The 22,504-nt window shown below is 43.7% G+C and overlaps 1 protein-coding gene across 3 annotated transcripts in view; it reads right to left on the bottom strand.

Annotated features, from left to right (window-relative positions):
- Nucleotides 1-22,504, bottom strand: part of ERBIN (erbb2 interacting protein) — a 178,444-nt gene that overhangs the window by 95,521 nt on the left and 60,419 nt on the right. For all 3 annotated transcript variants that reach the window (XM_069963001.1, XM_069962999.1, XM_069963000.1), the window contains exon 3: nucleotides 18,824-18,877. The gene's annotated coding sequence lies outside the window, so the exon portion shown is untranslated. The remainder of the gene's footprint in view (nucleotides 1-18,823; nucleotides 18,878-22,504) is intronic.

The following is a 22,504-nucleotide window of genomic DNA, read 5'->3' on the forward strand; positions in this document are numbered from 1 at the left end:
TAACGGCACAGAATGGATCTGGAAGATTATAAATTCAGATTGCTGGTAAAACATTATGAGAAAGTCCTGAAATTCATGGAATGACTGGGAAAATAGAAATAAGACTTAAGTTACTGTCACTTAAAAGAAAAAAAAAAACTTTTTACATGTCACACTGACATGGCAAAAGTTTTGATCGGTCAGGGTCAGGTCCTCACTGATTTAAGCTGGGCGCATGGAGCTAAGCACTGGTTCTCTCACTGGTTTCTATGAATTCTATATTAAAGGGGTACTCCTATTTTAATAAACTGTTGTCTGAAAGTTATACAGATTTGTAAATTATTTCTATTTAAAAATGTCCAGTTTTCCAGTAGTTATCAGCCACGGTATGTCCTGCAGGAAGTGGTGTATTCTTTGGCAGTCTGACACAGTGCTCTCTGCTGCCACCTCTGTCGATGTCAGGAACTGTCCAGAGCAGAAGAGGTTTTCTTTTCAATCTTTATTTATTGAAGTTTTTTAGTTTTTACAATACTACTTTAGGGAATACAGAGAAAAGAGGGGGGGGGGGGGGAAGCAGAACAGGTTTTCTATGGAGATTTGCTACTTCTCTGGACAGTTCCTGTCACAGACAGAGGTGGCAGCAGAGAGCACTGTGTCAGACTGAAGAGAATACACCACTTCGTGTAGGACATACAGCTGATGATAAGTACTGGAAGACTTGAGATTATTAAATAGAAGTAAATTACAAATCTGTATAACTGGAGTGCCCCTTTAAATATTCCTATCTGACCAGTAAATAACTTGTAAAATGTGAACACTTTAATATCCAGATCTCCTAAGGATAGTACGAAATGAATAAGGCTTTCAGAAATCTATTTATGTAGCAGATTGAGCGCATGATAACAACTTTCCAGTGGTAACTGAATATACTGTAGAAAATAGCTTCATAAATAAAGTCCTAGACAAACGCCTTACATTAGGAGCTCAAATCTGGATAATGGAGTCAATGAACGCCCTGACATTTAAAACCAACAACAGCTGAAGAGACTAGAACAAATGCTAGCAATATTAGACTATAATAGAAGTAATCTCTTTAGAAGATGACATTAATGCCGGCCTGACTCTAATGCCCAAGGGATTATTTCATAAATCGTGACGGAAGCATCATTAGAGAAGAATATAGCACTGAAGAAGAGAACAAGACTGTAAGCTAGAAGGCTAAGTTTATCTCCGAACCTTCCCAATAATGCAGGGCTTGTCTCATGTATACAAGCTCTGTCCATATGCCCTATAAGAGAATATACACAGCATGTGGGAAAGGGGTAAGGGGGTCTCCACTTTGATACAGCTAAGGACATTACTTTTTAAAAAAAAGGTTCCTCTGCCTTAGAATATGATAGGGGAATTAAAAAAAAACTCTAAAAAAAGAAGGTCACCCTGCAAACAGCTGTTTCAGGTGTGTTGCCCTTCTCCAGTACAGGGCAAAGTACTGGCTGATTTACAGAGAGGTCTGTGTCATGGCACCAAATGGGTAATGTTTCTTCTTTAGAGCCCCATAATAGCATGTGGAGACTTCTAGGCGATTCATGCTCCACTGGGAATTCTGGGAAATGGGATATACAAAATAGCTCTCTGGTGCCACGAGTTTGAGTTCTTCAAAGATTACAGATGATGGTAAAGAATCCCAGCAGTGGGCTACACTATGCCGAGCTTATTACTGTGTGACCCCAAAGAGGACCCTCTATTACTAGAGCAGCAGTCCTTACGTGAACACCGGTACATAGAAGGAACCTGCACACACCAGATGAATTATGCTTATTTATTCAAGTGCAGTATGCATCAATACTACAGTAAGGATGCGTTTTGGCTAAGCGTGGCCTTTATCAGCTTGTTTTCATCAGCTTGAGATAACCCGATAAAGGCCATACTTGACCGAAACGCATCCTTACTGTACTACTGAAGCATACTGCACTTGAATATATAAGTATAATTCATCTGGTGAAACCTAGGCTCTTCTATCTACCTGTTGTTAGACTGTTCCACCACCCCACCTTTGGAGTGCCATCCATCCTGACAACTTTACATGGGCACTGTCATTACAAAAAAAAACTTTGATAAGTTAGAGGGACATACCAAAAGTTTTCATTGTTCGGGGACTGAATGAGCCAGGAGAAGTACACACACAGTGCGTTCATTCCTGGCTCTGTATCACGTGACCTAAACGGACTTCCAATGCAAGTCTATGGGGGGCCTATCTAGGTCTGAGACACAGAGTGGAGTGTGAATGATTGGTCATGATTTGCACACTCAGACCCTGACTGATAAAACATTTGGTCACTCTAACTTATCAAAAGTATTTTTTTTTTATTATTTAAATGACAAGTACCCTTGAAATGCTACATAATGACTGATGCTGAGTAGTCAACTCCATGACCAGTAATTAGGGATGAGTGAACCTTGGGCACCCGAACGCTTCGAACACGAGCGTGCAGCATTTGATTACTGGTGGCTGAAGAAGTTGGATGCAGCACTAAGGGCCCTATTACACGGGACGATTATTGTGCGAAAAATCTTTATATCATTCGAATTTAATCGATAATCGTTCTGTGTAATTGCAGGCAATGATCCAAAAATCGTTCGTTTGTCGTTGATTTAGATCTGAATCTAAAATTATTGTTAATCGTTCGCTGTAATTCCACATTCGTTCGCTCAAGTTCCGTATTTGTTCACTAATCGTTCAGTGTAATTGCACAGTGTCCATTGTGTTGCTGGGATAAGATGGAGTAAACGATCATAGTAACGATTGCAATAACAATCGTAACTAACGACTATCGTTCTGTGTAATACGGTGAACGATTTCAGGTTAAAGGGGTACTCCAGCGGGGGGGGGAGCACTTTTTCGCTCGGACCGGGGAGGAGGTGGCTGAAGGAAAAGATGTCCACTCACCTCCCCAGTTCCAGCGGCAGGTCCCGTATCACGGCGCTCCGGTGCCCGGTTCCCGAGACGTGACGTCTCAGGTCCGCTAAGCCAGTCAGTCAGTGACGGAGACGGGATCCGAGACGTATCGTCAGACACCAGGAAGCGGCCGGGACCAGAGCGCCGCGATGCGGGACTCGCCGCTGGTCCCAGCTAAAAAGTGCCCCCCAGCTGGAGTACCCCTTTAATGAAAAGAAAAAACTTGTTTGCGATCGTTTATCGTTAGTCGTTAAAAATCGCTCCATGTAATAGGACCCTAAGGCTGCCTGGAAAACATGGCTACAGCCATATGGAGTATCCATGTTTTGCAGTACTCCCCAGGACTGCATCCAACTTCTGAAGTCACCGGTAATCAAATGCCCCACGCTCTGGATTGGAGCACTCTGGTGCTGCAGGGTAGCTTATCTCTAGTAGGCACCTTATCACAGTATACAGCATGTGGCATTCAGAGACTGTATACTACAGAGAGGCATTACTGGGACTTTTCCCTGTTATATTCTTCCAATGTACAAATAATGAAAGACTTTGTTCTGTGGAATTAGAAGAATATAAAAGACATAAAGAATATAAAGAACATCTCTGTAAACGGGTTATGCCTGAGCTCTATCATACACCTACAGTATACGCCATATCCGAAGCAAGGTCAATTACCAATACAAAGTAATTCCATCTCACATTAGCTATCACAGAATGGCAAGTAGAACAGGAAGAAAAATCAATACAACCACAACTTTTCCAAGGAAACAAGGTCTTTTGAGGTATCGCAAAGACATGTACACTGTCTACCGATATAAATATAACTGCTTAAGCACTACACCATTGAGCCCAATTAAAACGAAATAAACTGAATTCACTGAACACAGCATTTTTTTTTTTAGTTCGGGAACATTTTTAAAAATGCATTTTTCTCCACTTATCCAGCCTCTTTTCTTACCCCTCCACCTTCTGAACTCAACAATCACTTAAATAAACTGCTTAAAGGGAACCTGTCCTATTGAAAATGCAGTCCAATCTACTAGCGTCATGCTATATGGTAGCAGCTCTTATTAAAGGAGACCTGTCACCCCCACGTGCCGGGGTGACAGGCTCCCGACCCCCCCGTTAGTTCCCCTTATACGTACCTCATCCCGCCGAGTCCCGCTGCCGGAGACTGTCCCAGGACAGAAGAAGCCGTCGCGCGCTCTGGAGAGAGGTCCGGTGTCCATAGAGAATGAATGGAGCCGTGCCGGCTTCTGACCGGGATATCTCCTGGGACTGGCTCTGGCAGCGGGACTCGGCGGGATGAGGTACGTATAAGGGGATCTAACTGGGGGTCGGTAGCCTGTCACCCCGGCACGGGGGGACACAGGTCCTCTTTAACGGCTCAGCTCCTCCTGTTATATAAACATGATTCTGGCAAACTGGACCGTATTTTCAATGTGACAAGTTCCCTTTAAGGCTATGTTCCCACACAGTATTTTGGTCAGTATTTTTTAACCAAAACCAGGAATGGATTGGAAACAAAGAAAGGCTATGTTCACACACTGTTGAAATTGAGTGGATGGACATCATTTAATAGCAAATACCGGATGTTATTTTAAAATAACAGCCAATGTTTTAATATAACTGTAATTATTTGCCATTAAATGACGTCCATCCACTAAATTTAAACAGTGTGTGAATATAGCCTGTCTGTGTTTTCAACCCACCCCTGGTTTTGGTTGAAAAATACTGACCAAAAATACTTTGTGGGAACATAGCCTGCATTTGTATTCACTTCTCATTAAACTTAAACTTGTAGGGCTTGTCAAGTGAAATATTTTTGCAAATGCATTAATTTTATCAAACTTATCTATCTCTTTATTTGCAGCTTACACTGCTCAGTATTGCTCTATAATGTATTCAATGCTGCTGCTGCTGCTTCTATGGGTGTGCTATAGATATAGAGAGAAGGGTCCTCTCCTTTGTGTGTATGTGCACGGATCCCATTGATTAGATGCTTATCAACTGTCCTATGGATATACTCTCAGCCATTGGTTTGAATAGCTGCCTAAAATACTCTATTTCCCCAGTAGAAGCCCTGCAGAGGAAACAAGCAGCCAATGACAAAATCATGTTTAGGTCTATTGGCTTCCTATTAGAGATGAGCGAACCGGGTTCGGGTTCGAGTTGCTCCGAACCCGAACGTTCGGCATTTGATTAGCGGGGGCTGCTGAACTTAGATAAAGCTCTAAGGTTGTCTGGAAAACATGGATACAGCCATTGACTATATCCATGTTTTCCACATAGCCTTAGGGCTTTATCCAAGTTCAGCAGCCACCGCTAATCAAATGCCGAAAGTTCGGGTTCGGATGGACTCGAGCATGCTCCAGGTTCCCTCATCTCTACTTCCTATGTATGTCATCTGCATGTGTATACTTGGTATAGGCATATGGGATTCTGAGTTTCTCCAGTGCATTCTCTCTGTACATCAGTGGTAGGGAACCTAGACTCTTCAGCTGTTGCAAAACTACAACTCCCATCATGCATCGACATGCATGGAGAGCCATAATGTGTTAATAAGCAAAGTAGAAAATAGGCTTCATAGTCAATGCAAACCTATGAAAGCTCTGCATTGAAACATAAAGAGAAGAAAACAAATGAAGAGTCCCAGTGAGATTCCCTGAATGCCCTCCCTCAGATCCTGAAAACTATCACATTTTCTGGCAAGCGTCAGCAGCGCTGCTGGAAAACCAAAAGTATGTAGGAATCCTGAGGAACATGGCTTGGAGCCAACCAACAAATCCTCATCAGTGGGTAAGTGCAGGCAGGAAAGGCTTTCTCTCCCTCCTAGAGCCGCCTGTGGATATCAGGCTGAGTATGGTGTGTGTCAGTGCGCGCTCGCTGCCTATACAAGGTGACTGAGGACAAGGCTGGAGACTGGGCACAAGCACGCAAAGAAACGGCTCAGGGAGCCAAAGAGCTCTAGGCTGTCCCTTTCCTTCCAGGCCAAAGCTGCTAAAATAATTGCTATAAAAACCAACATCAATTAGGCCTCCGATGGGCTCAGTGCTCCAGAAAACAAGACGACTGACTAGTTTATGGATGAAGAATTATATCTCGTGCATGGCGAAGCTTGCTGGAACAGTTATAGCAAGGCCAATGATGGGAGTAGAGCTTTGGTTGGGGGACACTGGCTTAGAGATTTAGGGCCCTATTCCACCGGACGATTATAGTTTGCATAATTGTTAACGATTAACGATCTCAAACGACCGCTATTGCGAAAGACCTGAAATTGTTCACTCATTTCCATGGAACGATAATCGTTACTTATGATCGCAATTGCGATCGTTTTTTCTTCGCTATTTATTCGCTATTGCGTTCGTATCTATTGCGAACAATCGAACAATGTCTTATTCAATGCGAATGTTTTGCGATCGAGCAACGATAAAAATAGGTCCAGGTCTTATAAAGCGATCAACGATTTCTCGTTCGGTTGTTAATCGTTAACTGCATTTCAATCGAACGATTATCGTTTAGATTCGAACGATTTAACAATAATCTGAACGATAATCGTCCGGTGGAATAGGGCCCTTAGGCTATGTTCACACATAGTAAAATAAAAGCCAATATATGACTGTAAAATAGGGATAAAACGCGGTCGTATTTTAAATCTGAAAATTTGCTACATTAAAAGGGGAACTATGAGCAGATTAGGTGAATCTAACCTGCTGATAGCCCCCTATAGTGCCCGGGATGCTGAGGAGGAAGGTAAATGTCTTACCTTTCTTCTCTGTGCCAGTCCCTCGCTGTTAGGGTAATTTTCGTCCGGGAGCACTGTTGGAAACTCTGCCCCACCCCCATCGTGTCATCCGGCCACCCCCTCCATTGATTATCATTAGAAGATGCTGGCTGATGGCGCGGCAGTGCTCCTAACAGTGCTCCGACCGAAGATTACTCCGACTAACAGCGCAGGACCAGCCCTGAGGAGGAAGGTAACACACATCCTCAGCGTGCCGGGCGCTATAGGGGGCTATCAGCAGGTTAGATTTGTCTAACCTGCTGATAGACTTTAAAGGGGAACTATATAAAAAAACACCTTCTACTTTAATGTAGAACATTCTTAGACTCCAAAAATGACTGTGTTTGACTTTCGTATTTTGTTTTCAATTTTACTGTGTGTGAACATAGCCTACAAGTTATCCTCTATACACAGGATAGAGGATGACTGGCTGATCTGTTGGGGTTCCAAAGCCGGGACCCTCATTGATTACGATAATAGAGATTAATTGTCTTCGAGTAGATGATGCACTAGTGCATATGCTCAGCCACCGTTCTATTCATTCTAAATGGATTTTCAATCATTGCCAGGAGCTGAACTCCATCCCATAGACAGTGAATGACGCAGTGCCAGAGAATGCGCTCTGCCCTTCTATTCAATAGGGGGGAATATTCTCCCTGAGGCCTTAAAGGGCACCTCCAGCTAAAAAATCAACTGGTACCAGAAAGTTATACAGATTTATAAATTACTTCTATTTAAAAATCTCAAGGTTTCCAGTACTTATCAGCTTCTGCATGTCCTGCAGGAAGTGGTGTATTCTTTCCAGTCTGACACACTGCTCTCTGCTGCCACCTCTGTCCGTGACAGGAACTGCACCAGAGGTTTTCTATGGGCAATATTTTTAAATAGAAGTAACTGATAAATCTAAAATATATAAATATATAAAATATTCCTCCTACTGAATAGAAGGGCAGGGCGCATTCTTTTGCACTGTCTGCGTCATTCACTAAGGGGCAGAGCTGCTCCTGGCAATGTTTGAAAACTATTAAAAATCAGCCAAACAATCTCTATTTGGGTCAGGTGAACAATTATAAGAGGCAGAAATGACATGAGCCCCCGACACCTTCCCTGCCGCTTATCCCAATCCCAGTGATGGGCTTCAGTAGTCACATGGCTATATGGCATGATATCCCCCTGTCAGGGACCACCAAAGCATCAACACTGGAGCAGTGGGGGAGTTAACAGGTGAAATATGTTCAATATATTTTATAACATTACCTGCTGCCCTTTTTTTTTTTCTAAACTCTCTGAAAAGCCCTTTAAGGAGCTGTCATCGCTGAGACGATACACACCAGTGTATTAGAAACTAGGGGATTAGAGCTACCCCCCCCCCCCCCCCCAGCATGGTCAGTGATAGATCAGATCCTGACACTGTTCCTGAGCACAACACTGGAGATTTTCAAAAGGAAGATTTATTGGCAGCAAAGTTTCCAAATCCCGTCAGCCCCTCAACATTACAAAGTATGGGAGCCTGAGTCCAGGGAGGAATCCGCAGTTAATTGCTTCATGCATCACTCTGGTATCACACCAAAGACAGGCACATTAAACATCCCAATAAATCTCAATGATAAGAGCAGAATTTAACAATATATTAAAGTACGCCAGTGAAAGCGACCTGCAATTACTAACAGGAACAGGCCTGTGCAGGCTCCTTGCACCATAGGAAATGTGTTCAGACCCAGCGAGCAATCAAAGCAATGAGCCTGATGAAGTAGAAATGCAAAATAACACTATAAACTGTGGGCACAGCTTCTGTACTCCAACAAGCATTTCATTAGGTTCCTTATCTACATATACACAGAGCCTTGGGGGAGAAAATACATCATCCTTTCCTTCATTGTCATATGCATTCTCTGCTAGAATAGATACACACACCATCATTCACTTGTCAGTTATTGAAAGTGTATGGGGGTCTGAAGTCTCTGTCTAGACTATGATCAGAGGCTCCATCAGTAGTTCTATCAGATGTGACAATGCTATTGCTCCCCACACTACACGGAAGTGTGAACACAGCCTAAGGGTACTTTTACATGGCCCGATAATAACTGTAAATGAGCGCAATTTACTGGGCCTACTACATGACCCGATAATCGTTTAACAAGGGCGGCATGGACATTGTTAACGATGTCTTTGCAGCACTTGCTTTAAACGGCATACATTACCTATCTATGGTCCAGAGCTCCTCTTGCGGTCCACTTTTCCCCGTGTCATGCGCGCTGCAGCTTCAGAGCAGCCTGTTTTAGCTGACAGGCCGCTCAGCCAATCACTGGCCACGGCAGTCCTGGCCAGTGATTGGCTGAGCGGCCTGTCAACTAAGACAGGCCGCCCTGAAGCTGCAGCACGCGGGACCCGGGGAGAAGACCACAAGAGGAGCTCTGGACCATGGATAGGTAATGTATGCACTTTGCAAATCGTCAGCCACTGGCCACGCACCGCTATTACACGTAGCGATGCACGGTCTGTGCCCGAAAATTATAGGTCTAAACCTATATCAATGACCAGCCAATGATCGTTGTCATCGGCTGATCGTTGTGTTTATTACACGGAACAATAATCGGCCGGATAGGGCCAATTCGGCCGATTATAGTTCCATGTAATAGGAGTTCATTGCAGGATTTGATTGCAGGAAGTCCATACTGGAGGAGACCCACAAATAGTTTATCAACAGACCTTTAAATAAGGAGGTATCGGGCACAACGTCTAAGGAGATACTTAACTGCTCACAGCCGTATACATAATGAAACCTTGCCCGGTTGTTTCGTTGCCCGGGAGATGGGATCTTATTAGTTGCCGAGTAGACATGGTCGCAACTCGAGCCAATCTTTCAGCATTTGAATACCTGTGGCTGAAGAAGTTGGATGCAGCCCTAGGGAGTCCTGGAAAACATGGATACAGCCACAAGCCATAGACTGTATCCATATTTTCCCAGACTTCCAATGGTGGCATCCAACCACTGGTATTTAAATCCCCAATGATCAGCCTTGAGCATGCTCATTGTGCTCATCTCTAGTGCCGAGAACTCTCCCAGTCCATCCTCCCAGCCAATCAGGAGACCACTGACAGATTTCCCTTTAATGTATGCATTTTGTGGTATACTCCTTAGAGAGACATCATAAACTATTCAGATGTCTGTATTACGGTACCATAAAACGTTCAAGATGTATGAGCTGTAATATAGACACTTCACTGAAGCCCACAAGAAATATATAGGATGTAACAGGATAAAGGTTGAGGCCTACTTTATAGAATGAGATATTATTGAGCCATTCTTTCCAATGATCATTGTTTCTAAGGGACAATAACCTGGTAATAAGGAGCCCCCTACAGTAGCACGTGGAGCACCTATAACAGGTATGACTCTGTACAGACTCCTGGATAATGCTATACTGAGGCCTAAATCTGCTATAAAATGACATTATAGGAGGATAAAATTCATTTGTATTCAGAGTTTTCAGATTTCATAAATTGTTGAAATAAAATGCACTTTCCACATTTCTTTTACCATCTGCCCTCATTGCACAAATGTGTTTTATTTTTTTCCAGTCATTCACGTCATCAGTCTCCCCAATTGAAAAATGCAGTCAAGTCCGGGCATCGCAGCCGTCCAGGGAGTGGCTGCTGTGTACTTTCACAACTCTGCTTCCTGTGATCTGGCTGGTGCCTCTGTACCACTGACACATGGTATGTAGCAATGCAGTCAAGTACAGTCACTGGTCTACAACAAGATCTTATGTACCAAATATAAGATTTTCTGGAATTTTCTGGATTTTTCCTATACGACATCTATTCAGTGATATAAAAAATAAGGCTCTGTTCACACAACGCAGTTGTACTGCAAAAAGAATACAATAAGGCAGTGTTTCTCAACTCCAGTCCTCAAGACCCACCAACAGGTCATGTTTTGAGGATTTTACAGGGGATATAATTATAGTCAGTGCACTAGTAACTGCCACAGCTGCTCGTTGTATGGGATATCCGCAAAACATGACCTGTTGGAGGGTCTTGAGGACTGGATTTGAGAAACACTGCAATAAGGCCTTATTCACATGTCCCGTAAAAATTGTCCGTGGTTGAAGATCCGCGACCACACACAATTTTAGGGCCCATTAAATCCTATGTGTGCATTCACACCATCCGTGCCGTCGTCCTTGTTGCAAAAAAAATAGGACAGGTCATAGCTCCTGTCACCGGCTCCCCCTCTCCCATCACCGGCTTTCATCTCCCCCGCTCCCGTCACCGACTCTCATCTCCCCTGCTCCCGTCACCGGCTCCCATCTCCCCCACTTTTGTCTCTCACCGCTCCAATCTCCCCCGCTCCGTCACCAGCTCCCATCTCTCCCACTTCAGTTTCTCACCGCTCCTATCTCCCCCGTTCCTGTCTCTTCCCGTTCCTGTCTCTTCCCGCTCCTGTGAGCTACCCAATTCGCCCGCGGACAACACCAGCACCTCCAACAGACATCCAGCGTTTTTCATGGAGCGGACAAAATCGCGCTCCGTGAAAAACACTGGATATGTGAATGAGACCTAAACCAAGCTGCAAACACACAAGTCTTTCACTAACTTCTTAGTAAGTAATTTACCAATGGTAATCATTATCTCCCATTTCCTTTAAGATGGTAATCAAATCCATATCCAGTTTCTTCCCTCCTGCTCTAAAGAAAAATATATAAATAATAATCTCCGGATCTCGAGGGGCCTTTGGAATGGAATTTTGTGGGAAGCGCAGTCTGCAGCTCATTTATTGCATTACTCACCAATGTCACATAGAACTGGAAGCGGAGTTCATTTTCTTCATGTAAAGCCCATCAGCTCTACGGACACCGACTCATTCTTGAGTCAGAAGCCATGAAATTATTAATCCTCAAGTTCTTTTGTACCTGTGATTTCAATTTACACATCGGCCTTTGTTCACACGGGCATATTAAAGCTCCATAGATCTGATGACAAAAGGAGATCAGATCTTGCAAAGCAGGAAACATTTCCCATGAGATATAGCGAGGAGAACCAGCGCTTGGCTCGGCAGCTATTTCATTGGCAATGGAGTATAACACAAGTTGGGTCTTTATTTTAACTCACAAATAGGAGACTCTAGCGGCTATGGCATCTATCCTAATAGGCCATATAAACAAGGGTTGTTGTAATTGTACTACCCAAATATATAGTTCCTGTATAAAGTTAGTATAATGGAAGTAGAAGTGCCAGATCCCATACATGCCAGACACCAACAGCAGCCAAAAGACCCCCAAAGACATTAATAAGGTCCACCAGGCTATGACTGAAAGATGTCTCCCTATATATCAATCAAGGCTGGGGGAAGGGGAGAAGCTGCCCGGGGACCGGCCCGATGAGTGTTGGTATAGGCAGTATGAAAGTTATGTCTAGTTCTCTTTAACCTAGCCTAAAGTACCAGTTGTTTTGCAGACTTCTATTCATTTTTTACAATGTCTACCTCCAACAGACAGTTGCACTTTAAACGGGTTCAGCAACCTTCTCCAAACCCTTTGACTGGCTGGAGAAGTTGGATTCCACCCAAGGGATTCCGAGACAACATGGATTCAGCCATAGGCTGTATCGGCAGCCCTAGTCTTCAAGGTCCAACTACTGCAGCCATGTAGAATCAAATGCTGAGCGGTCGGGTTCGAAGAACGTTGCTGAACCTGAACAGTTTGACAGGTCGGCTCAACACTAATAACCAGTTCCCTGAAGAAAGCCCCAGAGAAGATCTAGTAACTTGACATTTGCCCTCTATGGTCATGCCTGTGCTGGATGCTATATATTGTCATCCGTCACCCATAGGCTAATATATGTCTACATGTCAAGTTAGTGATGGTTGTCTAATGTTTTGGCAATGTTCTCCTGCTATATGGTTGGTCTCCTTATACCAGTAAGTTCTAGTCTACTTTATTTTTAAGTAAGATTAAGCAACAGGTCTGGTGCCATGACTTAAGTCACGATATTGGATACCGGACAGGATGTCAGATGCAATGGATCCAGCCTATTGCATCTCGCTTGGCTCCAGATCATACATGCACCTTATAAACACAACAGTCTGTCAAATCTGTTTCTCCAACTCAGAGGATGCAAAAAATTACGCAAACATACCATAAACTAAACTCCGAAAGTCAGTGGTTTCATCTACTGAAGTGGGCCTCTAGAGGAGTTTGTATCAGTCGACCATGCTTTCCTATTTCAGATATAGGTCATGGCAATTACATAATGCTTCTACATAGGCATCCTCAGTGGCATTAACATAAGAAAAGAACAGATAGAGCACATTATAGAAAAATGCCAAGGGAAATATCTTCTATATATTATTCAAGTGACTTCCAAAGAAGGAGGAATAGGCTCTTCAATGCAAGGTCAAGAGTTCTGGTAAGGATCAGTGAGGAACACAGAAGTAGCATCTGTATTCACACTACTGAGACAATTCACTACAGGGTAATGAGCCAAGGGTGATGGCCGCCACGGAGCAGGCAGACCTCTATCGCTCCGCTACAGATAACAAAATGTGCACAAGGTGTTCGGCAATAGATCACATTCCTCCTTGACACACAGAGATTATACAGGCTTGCAAATATGTAGGGGTCGTCTGGCCAGAGAAAATGTGTTGTTTGAGCACATTGTAAGTACAGTAATTTACTGACTCCTATAATCCAATATGTGAGCTGGTTTTGACATCCCACTGGGCTAACCCCTATGATACGCCAAAAATATCTCAAATACATTCACTGCAGTAAACGGCTTTAAACTCCCATCCCAGAAACTGTGTAGAGCTTAGTTATGGGCTGTTTTTCTTGATCTGTGATGACTTGCCTTATTTTGGGCAAGTTCTCTGCGTTATCTGATATTTACGGGGTTATTTTCGGAACACAGGTCAACCCCGGCATTATCGCTAATACCTTCCCGAAATGCAAAAATCTTGTAAAACGAGATCAAGATAATACAATCAATGTGACGAGACTGCATATTTAGAGGACATTCCCCGGCCAAATTATAGCTCCTTCCAATCTACGAGCTGTATGCAGCCATAATAGGGCAACAATAGAAGTGGAAGAGGCCCTGCTGTACATCCATAAGCCTCAAATTTCATGCGGAAGGTTTATTGTCAAATTCTTAAACAAAAGGGGAAAAAAAGTATTTGTGTGGTGCTCCATTAGATAGAGAGGTATTCTAGAGCTATAGTAATAGCTATATAACATGGTGCTGTATGGAGCCTTCAGGACTCCATGTGCCTCTGTACATGGTCTGTACACCTTACTCGGCTGTTTGCACAACACCTTATTTTGTAAGGTGACAATTAGTCAGTCTGCCCATACTTTTATAGAGGTGTGCCGAGGACACATTTACACCTATAAAATGATCTTTCCATACCCCAGACGGTATAATTCACTCACTAGGAAGGAGCAAATGACAAAGCTGCAATGAGAAAGACTAAAAGAGATCAAACTCTGCTAGTTGTTCTTTTGCTCTTTCTTAGCAAATAGATCTCTATAGGATGGCAAATGCTGATTGTTGGCTATTTGATAAGGAGACGAGCCATCTCCATGGAAGTGGGAATTAACGGCCAAGCAATCGAGTTTATGTTCGGGCGTACTTACACGGGGCGATCAGAGGGACCAAGCGAGCACCCACTTGTCAGGTCAGCGTTCACTTGCTCCTCGTTGCCGGCGCTATTACACGCGCCAACAGCGAGCAGTTAACTGCGGGGGGGGGGGGCTCCCCAGATGATCCATCTCCCACAGTAGATAGCGGCAGTCTGCGACCGTGGCTCCTGTTGCAGCAGCAGATCTCTGCTAACATGTTGAAAGACAACGATTAGCCGACATTAAGCATGTCAGCTCATTGTTGCCTTTTAATATACAAAGCGATTATCATGTAATAGGGCCTTAAGTTTGCTCATCTCTTCTAAGGAGCAACTGGAGGCAGATATCACAATGGAGCCAGTAGATCTGTATGGCAGATACCAAAGAGACTCCACAGACCCCACTGACTTTAAGGGGGTCTATCTCGTTTCAGGCTAGTGTATCTTTGATGCAGCCAGCAGCATTAATCACTATCAGCAGCACACTGCCCTATGTAAACTGGAAACGTGCAGGAGATTATTCTGATTTTAATGACCGACCAGCGGCTTGAAGCTAAGGCTACATTCACATATCCGTTATTCTGTCCACAATTTGCAGGCTAAAGGTACTTAATGGCCCCATTCACACGTACGTACGTACGTACGTCGTCCGCGATCCATGCAGAAAAAAAAAGGAGATGTTGTAATGCGGAGCGCATTTTGCGGCCCCGATCGCAATGATAATGAAGTTGGAATGTAGAGCTCCGTGAAGCATGCAGCACTACAGATTCACATTCGTAGTGAGGGACCCACGGCCGAGGCTGCACAACGGGTGTGTAAATGTAACTTTAGGCTGCGTTCACACCTTGCAGTTCTGTTGTGATAATGTTTCTGCATCATTTCAGTGAAAACGCTGCAGTACTGCAATAGGTGTGTGAACACAGCTTAAAGGCCCCATTACTCTAAGCGATTATCGGCCGTATTTGGACGATTATCAGCCATTGTGACCGATAATCGTTTTGTGTCATAAGAGGCAACAATCAGCTGACATGCACAATGTCTTTCAATGTCTTTTAACATGTTGAAAGACTAATGTTAAGTTTACACGGAGCGATTATCGGGCGAATATTCGCGATAACGATCGAATTCGAACGATAATCGTACGTGTAAACGCGGCGAGCGATCGAAAAATCGGTCAATTTCATCTTTTAACATCGTCGTTCGTAGTTCGCAAAAAATTCGCCGATCGTTCCGTGTAAACAGTCGTTGCGCGATAGTCGGCCCCCCGCTCTACCGCAGTCCCCTGCACCGGCTCGATCACCACCCCCGCCGCCGCTCTGATCGACACCCCCGCCGCCCCGATCGCCACCGCTCCGAACGTTCCGTGTAAACAGTCCTCGCGCGATAGTCCGGCTGCCTGGCCCCCCCCCCCCCGCCCCCCCCACTCATCCGCAGCACTCGAGCGCCGGCTCGATCGCCACCCCCACTTTTCAAATCCATTCCTGGTTTTGGTTGCAAAAATCTGCCAGATATCTGTCAGATAATCTGTGTGTGTAAATAGACCCTAATGGTCTATCTGACAGATTTTGAAAGCCAAAGCCAGGAATGGATTTGAAAAGAGGTGAAACCTCAGTCTATCCTTTATAACCTGATCTCTGTATATAGTCTGTTCCTGGCTTTGGCTTCACAAATCTTTCAGATAAATCTCTCTGTGTAAACGCACCATTTACACAGAAAAATTATCTGACAGATTATCTGCCAAAGATTTGAAGCCAAAGCCAGAAACAGACTATAAACAGAGAACAGGTCATAAAGGAAAGTCTGAGATTTCTCCTCTTTCAAACCCATTCCTTTGGCTTCAAATCTTTGGTAGATAATCTGTCAGATAATCTTTCTGTGTAAATGGACTCTAACGTCTAGGTGCTCGCTCCTGCTGATCGGCCTGTGGAATAGGGGCTTAACAGGCTCTTTAAACAGAAGACGATCACAGGGATCTGGAGCGCCAACGCGATACACAAGCCAGTAACAGAAGTAAAGGAACAGGATGCAGCAGTACCCCCCCCCCCCCCCCCCCTCCATACATCTCCCTTGTTTATCAGGCCACACTGTTTACATTACTCTCGGCAGCCTATAGATGCCGGTGTGCCAGTTCATGTATTATTTTTAGTCGCCCCTTAGGGACTGCGCTGCTTGTTTACATCCATTGCATCCACAATGCGGTCTTCAGATACACCATCTCCTCTTCATAAAGTATTTATACTTGCTTTTAAACAAAGTTGGTCTCAAACTATCGATAACATATTTGCTGCCGAAATCTTTTTATCTAAACTTGGTAGCGTTCCCCGACCCTCACAAAGGATTTCATGATGTCCCTATATTCAGACGAGGAGGGGTCAATCAATGGCTCATTCATCATCTGTGACGCACGTGTTGCAGAAGAGACAGAAAACGCTGAAGTTGCTCTTTCTCAGTCTGTAATTACAACGCTTCCCGGTGCTGATCATAAACATTTCCCCCACTTCACTGTCATATTGCTTATTCTGACTTTCAGGATTGTGTTTGTTCTTTTCACCTGTGAACATACAGCAATTACCATTTGCTACGGCGGCGTGGCGTTAGGCTTCACCCTTCACACTTCCATTTTTACTAAATCAAGAAGGAATGCACAACTAATCTGTCGCTCCATTGTTTCAATTGGAAAATGACAGGGTTTGCTTTTCATTGGGTACAACATCAAAACAAAAACCGAAGCCAAGAGCTGGTACCAGCACAAAAATCCCAATAAACCAGTGGTTAATATGGATCTATAGCTTTCTATACAGAACAGAAAACAATCTTATAAACTGATGATGCCATCACATTTTGGGGCTGTGACATACATCTGGCGAGCCCATTCACTGCAGGCAATGATCGAATCTCGAGCATGCTCCGGTCTGTCCGATGCAGCCCTAAGACTGCCTGGAAAGAAATGGATGCAGCCATAGGCCATACACTGTATCCTTGTTTTTCAGGACTCCCTAGAGCTGCATCTGATTTTTGCAGCCATTGGTAATCGAATGGCACACGTTCAGGCCTGGACGAACTCAAGCATGCTCTAGATTCCCTCATCTCTACTGCAGACCTAACATAGTCTGCACATAGGTCGTTTTAGGTTTTTCTTTTGTAGGACTTAAATAGAGTAATCTACTCCTGCAAAAAAAATCTAATAAAAGGGTGTATAAATGTCAGGAAAGATCAGTATTTACCAGTATTGCACTTACACCTTTGACGTAACCCTTTATGATACTACACGGTATTAAAAGTCAGGACCTTGTTTGATATTGTTTTTGTGATTTTTACATGGATAGACCAGTGCTGTCATGGGGATGAAGCACTGGAGGTGGGCCCGTCTGCCCCCACTGTGACCATCAGCCCTCCCCTCTGTGATGCAGCTCCACTGTTTTGAATGGAGCCACATCACAGAGGGGAGGGGGTTTCGTCACACTGGGGGCGGGCACACCTCCAGTGCGTCACTCTGGTAATACACCGTCCTTGTACACGGGAACCGTGGCACAGTTCAAAAAAAGGACTGCAGCACTGCCATCCCCATGCCAGTGCTGGTCTATCCATGTAAAATTTGCAAAAGCGATGCAACGGTGGTACATTCGCTTTAAACAAACATGCCTAATCCAGCCGACAATTACCCTGGTCAACGGGTATTGCAAAAAAATCTGAACTTCTCACAGTTTTTAGTGTTTGACATCATTCACACTAGTAATGATTTAGATTAGCTTTAATTTTAGAAAATCATATTTAAAGGGGTATTCCGCTGAGTATTAACTCTTAATATGTTGCTTCCAAGGCACAGAACATTACATAACGCGTCCTCCCCCAGGTGTCCTCCTATATCATCTTTGGGCTCCAGCTGAGCGATCCTACCTCCACTTCCAAGACGGACTTGTCTCGGCAGGGACAGCCCAATCAGCCAATGGCTGGTCGCAGAGCTGTCCCATCTCAGTCTGTGATTGGCTGAGCGGGCTGTCACTGCCAGACAAGTTCATCTTGGAAGGTGAGGCAGAATTGGGGACGGGGACCGAGGATGACACTGAGGAAGCATAGAAGGGTAGGTTTAGACGCCATTTATGTGCTGCTCTTGGACATCAAAATATGAAAAGTTAATTCTGAACTGAATACCCCTTTAAGCAATTCTCTTAGATATAAATGTTGGATGAATATACACATGCACAAAACAAAGAAAGACAAGTGAGCAGTGAGATAAGAAAGGTCATTAAGCCAGTGACAGAGACATCAGATTATGTTCTCGGAGACACACACACAGCCCTGGAGATTGTGCAGCACAGTAGGGAGGGCTTGTGACTGTAGGCTTTGGCTTTCCTCCCTGATGAAACATATTGAACAGCTCAAGCTTCCATGTTGTGGAAGACACCGAGAAAAACAATTCAGATAATTGTGCAAAATATAAAAGGTGCCAACAAGTCAGTGCAGAATCAGCTAATGATGTACTCACCTCTCTGTTTTTTGCTCCCTGCTGTTTCCTCCCTGAGCTTGCAAAGCCAACATTCTGTAGAGACAAGCAAAGACAGTTGTGACGTTACTTGTAAGCATCTGCCACCAGCTTCACAATGCTACGGAAGGAGGAAAAACACTGATCTAAGAAGCCTTTCAACTTCCGTCTCGGGGTTGAGAGCACCGTTCTATTGGCTTCTCGTATACTAGCGAGGGAAGGAGGAAAAGAAAAAGTAAAGACTTGCAACATATGCTAAAGGCTTCTCCCAAACCAAACCCTTGTTTTATAATGGGAGATCATAGCAAGGTTAGAATTTCCAGTACGGCACACATCTTGGCAGAACGACAAGACACTCACTTTTAACTATTTGTGTACAGAACAATAAACATGGCAATGATTTTTTTCCCCCCGTAAACTCCATATAATAACTATTCTGGAAAAACTTTTCTTTAGAACTTTACATTGTCTTGTTCCTCTTTTTTACATCTTAAAAACGCATATATAAACTGACAACTGGGTCTTAGATGGCTCTTGTCACCAGGCTGTGTCACTGGATATTGTGATGCTTTCCAACTGGTGGTGACAGTGTAAAGGTCCCCATATACCTTATACTTGTGTCAGCCCTACCCGCCACAGCTTTCACATCTCTGCTTTCCGTTGGAGGAACATTGCAGAAAATACTCCTAACATATACCTCCAATAGAAGGCAAAGTGTACACAGAGCCTTAGACACTTTTCTTAGTACTTCATATGTAACAGGAGGTAACAGAAGATATGTATAGGCCTCTCTTTATAGTTACCTTTACCAGAACTCCCCCCCCCTCCCCCCCCCCTTAACAAAACCTCTTCCTGTCCTCTCGGTAAAAACATCTCTCTCAGTTCCACACTACGTTCTTCTTTTTACAATTTTAGACACAACTCACAAAGTACCTAATCCTCTAAATAAAACAGAAAAACAAAAATAAAATGAAAAAAATAAATATATATACAGTAGTACCTCAGTTTAAGAGTAACTTGGATTAAGAGAATTTTGGTTTAAGAGCTAACAATTTTTCAAAATTGCAACTTGTTTTAAGAGCTCCCTGCACTGGTTGGGAGGCGTAGTGGAGGAAGGACATGGTCTGCATAGTGGGGTCTACAGCCCTGTACTCTGACCCAGGAACTCTCCCTCACCTTCCGAATCATAGCAGATCCACTTATGGCTGGGGCTTGCATCAGGGGACAGGACTGTGGGGGTAATCTCTTCATAGTTGTAACCCCTTGCAGCATGTATGTGCCCACATATGTCCTGCTCATTCCTTCATGCTCCCTGCAGTCTCTGTCCACCCTTGTGTTTCCCATCCTCTCCATTCCTGTTATGTGCCTGCACTCACACTCAGCTATACCTAGTGCTGCTATACTGTGCCTGCACCTACACTCAGCCATTTTTGGGATCTGCAGTTCCATCCTGTATCTACAAACAGTTGATGTTTTTTCACGTTTATGCACTCACTATACATAATACTCCACATGCTGATTGCTATACTCTACAGTAACTTATATTATCACATATTCTGCTGTTTCTAAATGTGTGTTTCATTAGTTTTACATGTTATTTAGAATTAAAAAATCATTATTTTTGGGGTGTGGAACCAGTTGTCTGCATTTTAATGATTTCTTATGGGAAAATTTGCTTTGGTTTTAGAGTGGATTTAGTTACAAGCGTGGTCCCGGAACGAATTATGCTCGTAATCCAAGGCACCACAGTATCTATCTATCCATCTATCTATCCATCTATAAACAGTGTCACTCCGAGTCCAAGCAGTGTAGGTCATTGCCGCTATTTGTGACGTGCTTGCAGGGCAGTCACTTTAGCATAGTCTTTGAAAGGTGTAAAGTAAGGTTATGGGGTTCCAATGGGCTCCTAAACTATCATGCATCATAGGACACAGAGAGACTGTTTGGACCCCCCATCATGTACATCTGCACCCGTATATCTGCACCTGTGGTAGCAACGTTGCAATTTTTAATGTTACCAAATAACAGGAGGCGGAAATAAAGCAACAGCTCATGGCATCCTGTATCACTTCCGAGAGGATGGTAAGACTAGATACAAGACCCCCACACCGCCAGTCTAGTGCTCATTTGCATTAGGTCAGGAAGATTCCATTGTACAGTTTTAACTAATCGCCTGTAATGTTCTATTTATACGGAGAGGTTATTGTATTTCTGTATAAATACTATTCCAGAGGAAATGATCTTTAAACATATTCAATGCAGAGCTGCAGAATATTACATTTATTGCAAACAAATAGTCAATTAATGTATCATCAAGGGAGGCTTATTACTATAGTCTCTATTAGCTAGCCAAGTTGTGTGCAATGAGAACAAGCCCCCGACGCTACGCTACACTGACACTGGATTCTATTAGTGAAGATAATGAAATCCTATCATCGCAGAAGGCTATCGCAGCCCGGATAGCACCAGTTGTGGAACACATGCGTCGCCCGAGGTAGAGGCAGCGCAGGTCTAAAACCATCCGTATGTATGTGACCCTATTCACGTCATGTGTAAACTGACACATCAATAATGACACATTAATTTGGTGAATCTTTTAGACCAGGGATGGGGAACCTTCATCCCTCCAGCTGTTGCAAAACTACAATTCCTACCATGCCTGGACAGCCGAAGCTTTAGCTTCGGCCATCCCTGCTTTAGACCTCAGCTCTCTAACTTGTGGCCTTCTTTCTTTTGGAAAACTATAATCCCAGTACTACTTTTCAATAGAGTTGTGCAGACTTCTAGCAGACTTGGGTTCGTCCAAACCCGAGCATTTCATTAGCAGTGGCTAAAGAGTCTTGAAGAACATGGCCGTTTTGCGCGCATGCACACTTCGTCAGATCTGATGAAGCGCGCATGCGCACAAAATGGCTGTGATGGCTTGTGCTAAAGAGTGGTTGGCGTCCGAGCCCGCTACAGACGAACCTGCTGGAATTTTAAAGTTTATATGAAATAAAGTCTACACAAGAGTACGGTGAATGCCCACCTACTTTTTATTTCTTTATGGACATATCTACGAATGTTTTTTGTATTTCATGAGGAGCACCCTGTACAGTGTTTTTGGTTTATGCAACCTTGCCTTGCAATTACATAAAAGCTGTGCCAGAAGGGTAGTGCGGGTACTGCTTTCTTTATAAAGGTCTTGCAGAACATGGATACAGCCTATGGCATGCTCGAAATTTGCTCAACTCTATTTTCCAGGACTCCCTAAGGTGGCATCCAATTTCTGCCGCTACGAACGTTTCGGTTCTGAGAACTTTGCTGAACCCGAACAGTTTGACAGGACCGCTCAACACTATTGTGTACATAAAATCCCATGGCAATGATACAGTCCTCATTTATATACTTTTATTTAAGGCAAATGGTATACTACCAAGTATAAGACAACCATGGCATAATCAGAGCAGCAGCTCTTGTGTTCTATAACATATTACAGATCCTAGAGGGACTCCTCATTAGGCTATTACAGAGCCTTGTATATAAGCAGATAATAAGCCAAATTAACAGTTTTTACCAATAACTGACCCACATAAAAAAAAAAAAAAAAACAGCCGACGAAAAATAAAAGCTTACACAGTTTTTTGTGTCTTCAGCAGAAAGCAGCAGCTCAGAAATGGAGGAAGTTGACTAAATAGATAACAA

Source organism: Dendropsophus ebraccatus, chromosome 3, assembly GCF_027789765.1.
Source record: "Dendropsophus ebraccatus isolate aDenEbr1 chromosome 3, aDenEbr1.pat, whole genome shotgun sequence".
Classification (NCBI taxonomy): Eukaryota; Metazoa; Chordata; class Amphibia; order Anura; family Hylidae; genus Dendropsophus; species Dendropsophus ebraccatus.